At 38.5% G+C, this 8,858-nt stretch overlaps 1 protein-coding gene across 3 annotated transcripts in view; it reads right to left on the reverse strand.

Annotated features, from left to right (window-relative positions):
- The window catches only part of LOC121942131 (uncharacterized), a 56,191-nt gene extending 47,750 nt beyond the window's left edge, over nt 1–8,441 (reverse strand). For all 3 annotated transcript variants that reach the window (XM_088081632.1, XM_088081624.1, XM_088081640.1), the window contains exon 1: nt 8,300–8,441. The gene's annotated coding sequence lies outside the window, so the exon portion shown is untranslated. The remainder of the gene's footprint in view (nt 1–8,299) is intronic.
- Nucleotides 8,442–8,858: the final 417 nt, after the last annotated feature.

An 8,858-nucleotide genomic window follows, 5' to 3' on the forward strand; every position in this document is an offset into this window, starting at 1 on the left:
TTAAGTCGAGCTATTCTGTACACCTCAGTCGGACTTTAACTGGACTAGGCGTTCTGTGCATGCTCCTAGCCGCCTCGCCAGCCTCCCTCTGTGGTTAGGGATAGGGACCATTTGTCATTTATGAGAGGGGAAGGGGTGCTGCATAACAGGTCAGGCATTTTCAAAAACATTTTACACTGAGGAGGGACTTTTGGCTTAGGTGAGTGACAAGTGAACTTGAAAAGGTAGTATTTTAGTAGTATCAATGAGTACTGCAGAATATGGTTGGGATGAAGTACATACACATCTGTAGCCATTAATATAATACACTATTGGTGCTAGTATCACAAGTTAATCTGCGCAGATAACGTTACCCACAGCAAGCTTTACATTACACACCAACACGTCTGTCTGTATGTGTACATTTTGTAAACAACTTACTGACGTTTGTAGTATTGTAAACAGGCATCAACACGGTTACCTATGTTATCGTGTTCATCGCAATTTAATGTAAATATACATGAAATATGTAATAAATCCCACAAAGTTTGGAATCAATTGGTGATATAATGTAGCGTGGAGCATGGAGAAATCACAAAGTAGGTGTCAATCGCTGCTCAAAACACTGTGAACATCAAATCCTTTGCAAAAAGTTCTGTCATAAATCTTGTATGTGTAACATTACTGATCTGATGTCTAGATGTGAGAGCTGAATGCGTAGTCTATATGGGACTACCTAGAGGTGAAACATACTGCAGTCTGAGTAGTTTACACCCTGCTCGATCTCAGCGTGTCAGCTGTGGCAACTTGTGATCCACTCAGGTTAACTTGTGATACAACATCTGTCCACCGTATATCGTAATTTATAACCTATTGAAGGCTAAAGACGTGTATACATTTCATCCCATTTACAATCTACAGTTTTTATTGAAACTTTTTCATTTACATCAGACATGACTGTCAACTTTAATTGTTATGCAATGAGGATAATAGTAAGCACAAGTGTGATAAAATGAAATGATCAAGGGCATAGATAACGTTATCAGGGTTTTTATAAAGTGTTAGGCTATATGTATGGCCACAATATACTTAAATACGCTCATATTTTAGATGCATTGAAGTTGTATCATATGAAACATTTACTCATAAGGATATCACACTAGTACTGAGAATTGCAGGCTCCTGGCTGGCAACATTTTTCATTGACTAACGGTAACGTGTCTGATAAGAGGATGTTGTGTCATCTTTTGATATTATTAATCACCTGTTCGAATCCTATAGTGTAAGATAGATTGATAAGAAGTTAAGCTTCCTACATAAGAAGACGCAAAAAACGAGCGCAAACCAACTACTAACATTTTAGGTGTTATTTCACCGACCAAGAACACAAGAAAATGACGACTACTGCGAACAAAGCACTCGACTTACATGATTATGCTAGCTCAAAAATGGAAACTCACTGGCAAGTGCCAATCTGGCTAAAAGTCTAGATTTCAACTTCAAAGAAATCAAAGACTGCAAGGAAAAAGTAGCAACTCTAAAAAAACAAAGATGATGCTGGAAAAAAAACAAGATGCTGGAACCTCCATATTCATGGTCTGAAGGAGACTGAGGGAGAGAACACCAGAGAGAATGATCATGATCCTATCTAAAATCACACCACAGTGGTCTGAGAAGATGGAGGACATCGTTGATTCTGCACATCGCCTTGGGAGAAATGTTGACGGTAAAAAATCGACAGATCATTGTGCAATTCACCATGAAGATTCACCACGACACAACTTGGCGAGCTTCCAAGAATCACGCAGCATGCAAGGAATACGGGATCCGCTTCGCAGAGGCCTTGACCAAAGCAGATAAAGAGGCACAAGACGCATTGTGGCCGAAAATAAAAGAAGCCAGATCCTTCGGTCAGCCAGCCTTTTTCCGATGTCCCATTGGTTTCATCAGCCCCATTCATAAGCCCTATTCCAGTGCCATAACTTTAGGTAAAAATCAGTCTTGTTACAGTGCGCCTACATATATAAACAACTCTTATTTTACTAAGGGTGGATAACTTATAACTCGTTCCATCAGTGTTTATTTTGACAGCACTTTGAATATTGAATGACTGTTAACTGTTCAGACTACAGTGTTCTTTTCATGGCAGCTAAAAGCAAAAATAGTAACATCTTAATTCAATGCCACGACATCCCGCACAGCGGAGTATGCACACGTATGTGGGCGTATCAACCATTTAAACGGTTCATGCATTAGTTTGTTTATTCAGGTTTTATTCAGACACTGCCTTTTCTAAAAGATATTTCTATTCTAGAGTAATGGATCTCTTAGATGCAAATGGAGATTTATTATCTTATGACAACTTTTGTGGTAAATATGAATTTAATTGCAATCTTAAAGATTTTAAATCTCTTTACTCATTACTTACCCTAGCCAAAAATATCTCTTTGTATTCCCAGTACCCATCTCTAACCCGTCTCCCTAACCTTGTCATAAATTAAATTAATTTCCTTGACAAAAGGTGTTCAAACAAATTTATATCTACTTTAACAAATGATCTATACCCTGCTCAAGCTGATAGAAATAAAATTAAGAATACATTTGATTAACTTTCAGTATCTAAATCGAGAACGACATTTTTAAAATACCCAGTTTCACCCAAAACAAAAGAAATACATTACAAAATAATGAATGATTTTTACCCATCTAGTGAATTTGTAAGACTAAGATTTGGATTTGAAAGCAACGAATGTGTTTTCTGTAAAAGTGACATTGAAACAACAGTGCACCTCTTTATTACATGCTCTCAAACCCAGCTGTTTTGGAAATTATTTACAGATAGGTTAAAAAGAAAAAACTCAGCGATGCCGGGCTTAGACTACAATAGTATTATCTTTGGTGTTATATTAAAAGACAAACAATTGGACTTAATGGGATCTTAGCCAAATTCTTTATTCACAAAGCCAAATATCTAAAAACCACACCCGTCTTCTCATGCTTTTTAAATTAATTTCACCTTCATATTAAGTCCCTAAAAATTATCGAATCTAAACTTGCCAAAGACCTCTATTTAGTTTTCAAAAATGATCTGACTAATGAAGCGTAACAATTACAAAATGAACGCTTTAACACTAATTTAATTACTATACTTAAATTGTATGTTGTCTTTTTCTTATTCATGGTTTCATCTCTGCAATATGATGTCTGTTCTTGTTGTATGTAAATGTATTTGCCTGACTAGTTTGTAAATTCATAGAGAAAAAAAAAGTTTTGCGATTCCTCCAACTGCGCATGTGCATGCCCCAGAGGCAAACATGGAGGGCAACAGCCTACCAAGTAATAGCAGCTCCGGAGGAACATCACAGGTAATGTCAGTCATAACGTGCTTTGCATAGCCATTATTTATTTCATAAACTCGAACCATTATGTAAAATACACATTTCTTGGAGTCACAAACTTACATGCCGATGATGTTATCTTAGTGCTATCGTTAGTGGGATAAGAAGTTGGCCAGTGCTAAGTTATTTTAGTTAGTTAGCACTGAACTGCATGATATGAAACATATAACGTTACCCAAAACATAATGCACTGACCCTATATGTTCATCACCACAGAATTAACTATCATGCCACATTTGGGATGAGTTAACGTGAACAAATATCTTTGTGATAATACGGAAGGAATGAAAATGTTGATATGGAGAAATAAACCCCAACATGGTGAATTATACTGCTTATTACACGGTTTACATTTAGTGAAATGATCAATTTGAGACATAATGTTGATCAAAATACAAATTTTATCAATTTATATTTACTGCTTGTTGTATAGATCCAGTCACTTTTCCACTGTTTTGCTTACCCTCCTAACCTTCCCGAGTGCATTTGTTTTCAACGAAGCCTTTGAGAAATCAATCCGTGGAGCGGTGGATTATCATAGCTACCTACACATTACGATGTGTGTAGTTATTTGTGTAGTCTTTGCCTTCACTTACAAGAGATTATGGTACGCGGCGGGAGACACTGATCATTCAGCCCAGAGACATTACTGTAGAGGGAAGGGAGCCTCTACTCTCCATGTAACAACTTCCAAGTCATTTATCTAACGTCACAATAAGTCCAAACTAGTTAAATAAGGCAAAAACTAGCTAGGAAAATATCCAGCATTGGCCCTCTTGAACAAACAATGGCCACGGTACAATTAGAATAGAGCCCTTTTTTTAATTATTTAGTCTTTTAACTTGCAAGCTAACTAAAATAACTTCTAATCCCAGTAAGGATAGCACTAAGATAGCATCATCAGTATTTAAATGTCTTTAGCTTGCAAGTTAAAGCAATAAGTTTGTGACTCCAAGAAATGTATAATGGTGCGATTTTATGAAATAAATAATGGCTATGCAATGCACGTTATGACTGACATTACCTGTGATGTTCCTCCGGAGCTGCTATTACTTGGTAGGCTGTTGCCCTCCATGTTTGCCTCTGGGGCATGCACATGCGCAGTTGGAGGAATCGCGAATCGATTACTCTCCCTGCGACCTGACTCTGACCTCAGCGATGTCATTTCAGCACTTTTCGATTCGTTCCCGTAAACCTGGATTCCTGCTTACAGTGAAGACTTTGTAGTCGTAGAAACCAGTGTTAATTTCGTTGACGAAGACTATGACAAAAAATATTCGTCAACGAACCTTTTTCACGGACGAAAACTAAATAAAAACTAAATATAAAGTCAGATATGATGACGAAGACTGTGACGAAATATAAGTGACACTTTAGTCAACGAATAAAAACGAGACGAAAATCTTAGGGAGGGACGAACAGAGAAGAGATCCAATCAAAACTACCCGTTTTGTGGGACAAGTTAGGAAGAAATCCAATCAGAATGAATCTTTTGAGGGTAGGTTGATCTACAGATCAGCGGAGCCATTTTCAAAAGCTGCGGCAAGTGATGGGACAAAAGTTAAAAGCAGAAGAGCTAAAAAATATCAGAGCTTGGTCGAAAACAAAGAATTGGCTTCAGTTCAAACTTCATTTATTCCAAAAAGGACAACAAGACCGTCTGTAAAGTGTGTGGAGCAAGAAAAACACCACCAACTTGAAGCGACATTGGGCAAGAAAGAAAAAATAACAACTTGATTCGATTCACCCTCACAGATACAGAAGACGTCTGATGACAAAGATGACCATGGGCCAAGTGGAAATAAAGCTAGTGCTGCTAGTGCAACCCAGCAGCAGACCATCTCATCTCAAGGTTTTCAAAGTACAAAACTGAATCAAAGGAACAACAGACCAAGGAGCAGGCCATGGCTAGATGGATTGGACACACAGGTTTACCACTCACAACAACTGAAGATGAGGACTTTGTGCTAATGATGGAGAGAGTAGATAGGAGACTAAAAGTTCCAAGGAAAACTAAAATGAGCAATTTGATTGAAACAGAGTATAAACATGAAAGACAAAAATTCCGAGAGAGGCCGGCTGCTGCCCGGAAAGTATGCATTGGCCTTGACTTGTGGACAAAAAAAAGGACTGACAAGTCTGACTGACAAGTCCTCAGTCGCAACACAGAGGTTATTGGACCAGTGTGGTGTTATTGTTGTAAATGACTGCCCCACACGCTGGTCAAGCACATTCAACATGGTCACACGACTCCTCACAGTCAAAGATGCAGTCTCTCAAATCCCAAATGACATGGGATGGAACAGTTTGCTTACTAGTGAGTGGCAAAAGCTTTCCTCATTGCATGACCTACTGCTGCCTTTTGCGGAACACACTAAAACTCTCCAGAGTGACACCACATCTATGTCTAGTGATTCCTGCCCTCCTTGATTTGCTGAGCCACCTAACTGACTTTGCAGAAAACACTCGGTACAGAGACCTCACCACTCTTGCAGAGAAAATGAGATCAAATCTGAACCAGCATTTTGCTTGCCTCTGAGATTAAATCAATGAAAAGTTCTCACCACTTGCAGCAGCTGCCTGCTTTGTCAACCCAACTGTCTGTGAAATCATGTTGACGTGACTGATGGAAATATCCAGGAACTGCTGAAACAGGCAGAAGACGTGTGGTCAAATGCACTTTCCCACAAACAAGACAGGAGGACAAGTCTGAAGATGATACAGAAGAAGAGATTATTGAGGAACCAGAAGCAGCGCCATCCTCAAAGCAGTTGGCGTTTAGGTTTCTCTCAAAATGCCGCACCACAAGGCCTAAACAGAAAACCTCCACAACCAGCATCAGGCAGCAGATCATCAAGTACAAGGAAGAAGTCTCACATCCCATCACTGAGGACACAGGAACAGACTTCGGGTTGCAAAAGAGTGACAGTTTTTATCACAGTTTAAAACCTTTTGCGTTAGACTTGTTAGCTATGCCAGGTATTCAGAATCACAGGTGACCTCACAAGAGGACAGCGCAACAGAGGAAGGGTCACATTGGAGCTTGTGCTTTCCTTAAAATGGACAGAAACAAACTGAACTGTTGTATTCACTGCTATTTACAGCATTTCCTGTAGTAATAATATATGCAACTTGAAAGTTACTGATCTGGTATTTCTTTTATTATTATTTACTTTCTTCTTTGTTTAATATGAGAACATTTTTTGTTCCATGCAATAATGGCATTAGAGTTTAGCAAGTAATTCACTTGTCTTGAGTTGAGCTCATTTATAATCATTTTAATTATTAACAGAGGAATATTTCATTTAGTGTACAATGACATTACAACTAATGCATTTTTTTTTACATATGTTTTATTTTTCTTCACATCTCTTTGATTTTGCACACAGGAGTAACAGATAATGAAGAAAGGGTGATACTTACAAAGTTGTAATCTGTTCTGTTCAAATGTCAAAATAAAAGACATTTTTTGTTATTACCAATAAATCTGTGTCTGTATTGCATATTCAAACCTTAATACCATTCCATAACAGACTGATGGATACTTCCAATGACCGGAATTTCTGCAGAAAAATGTAGTCGACCAAAATCTGCAAATATTTGGACTAAAATATAGACTAAAACTAGACTAAGACTAAAAGACTTAAGACTAGACTAAGACTAAAACTCTCATGATATTTAGACGACTAAAACTTGACTAAGACTAAAAGATTACAGATGACTTAAACTAGACTAAGACTAAATGATGTGTTATTCAAAAGACTAAGACTAAATCAGAATTTGCTGTCAAAATTAACACTGGTAGAAACATGAGTTGTATTCATAAGACTTTGCACTCAGATTTTACACTCATACTCATATAAAAACAATCCAAACATGACTTAGAAATTGTTAAAATTACAAATAAGAATGATTAATTATGGATACATCTTTTTGACAGCTATCTTACACCACAGAATCCAGGCAGGGATCTTTTGTTCATGTCGTCGCTGGACAAGTAATAAGTAATGTCATAATTTTACAGCAGACACCGTCAAATGAATGAGATAGTGAGATATGAGATCTATTGATGGGCGTTATTTTTGGTCCCAACAAGAACATATTAGCCGTTGTTGGTACGAAAATATCATTACTTGTCCAGTGACGACATCCTCGCCTGGAAACTTTTAAAGTGTTTATTTCCTGCTTTGTCAGCCTGTTCTCAGAGGCCATGCCTACAAACACATCTGTCTCTATTGCCAGTTAATTCAACCACCAGTCAATCTGTAGCAATGGGCCGTTTCGTTCAGTTAGGAACATTACCAAGTGAAAACAACTATTCGACTGCTGCCCTGGTCTCACATCTGAGCTGGCTCACTCTCCAGCTCCGTGGCACGTTTTTTCTACAGTAATGTCTCTTGGTCACTCTCCCTCTCTCAGTCAGTGAACTCTGCTGCTCGTTTAAAAAGATAGTTGGATTTTTTGCAACTTCCCTCCCAAGTCTCCTTCTTGCTCAAGCACTGCGTTTCGAGGGGGTGGGGCTTGTCAAGGCAACACTGCTCAACACTGTTGACATTGTGCTATTGAAAATGGGGGCTATAATTTTGGTTCACACGACACGCAAGCGCACACACACGCGCGCATAATCAAATACTCTGCAAAGGAAATGTGTGGAACAATAGGGGACAGATTGTGAAGACAACACAGTCGAAGTGAACGTTTCACTGCTTCATTCTTCTGAGTTCCATCATGTCACACAGCAGGTGAGTCTAATGTTAAGTGTTCTTTGATGAAATATGAAATAAATATGACATAAACTACAGTCGCGTGACGCCCAGCAGCGCCTCGATGTGTTTGTCTGTCATACTGACTGAAAACTATCGAATCAAACTTCTGGCACTCCTCAGACAACTGCACAACAAGTGAAAAGTTTCATTACTCACCATGTCCCATAAACACACAACACATGGAAAAGTCAACTCCTAAAAAGTTGAGTGGACGTAGTTATTTCTCTGCTGGGCAGAGCGCGCATGTCCCTTTCTCCCTTTCTCTCTCTCTCTCTCTCTTTTTAACAATTAAAGGGCCGGTACACCGAGCAGGAGGACAGACACCCTCCCTCAGTGCAGTGCTGAGGGAAGGATTCAGAACAAGCTGCCCCCATAGCATCGACTTTTGGGCCATATAGGGTCAAATCATAACCACATAGGCTACATTTTGCCATACCTTCAGAATTGGAGGAAATTTCTTCTCTGGATCACTTCTGTAATTGAAGCACTTGGCCCAGATAGTGGCAGCGACTTTTGGGCCACATGTGGTATGTAACAAAATTGGAGGGAATTCTCCTCGGGATCACCTCTAAATCACACACATATATACACATACATTCATACATATTTATTAAATAATAAAATATATAATTAAAAAATATTAATTATCTATCTACCTATCTATCTATCCATGAGTCTATTAATTTAACAACCTATCTGATCCTGAGGATGAGGA

Source organism: Plectropomus leopardus, chromosome 1 (assembly GCF_026936395.1).
Source record: "Plectropomus leopardus strain MGB_pleo_1.0 chromosome 1, ASM2693639v1, whole genome shotgun sequence".
Lineage (NCBI taxonomy): Eukaryota > Metazoa > Chordata > Actinopteri > Perciformes > Serranidae > Plectropomus > Plectropomus leopardus.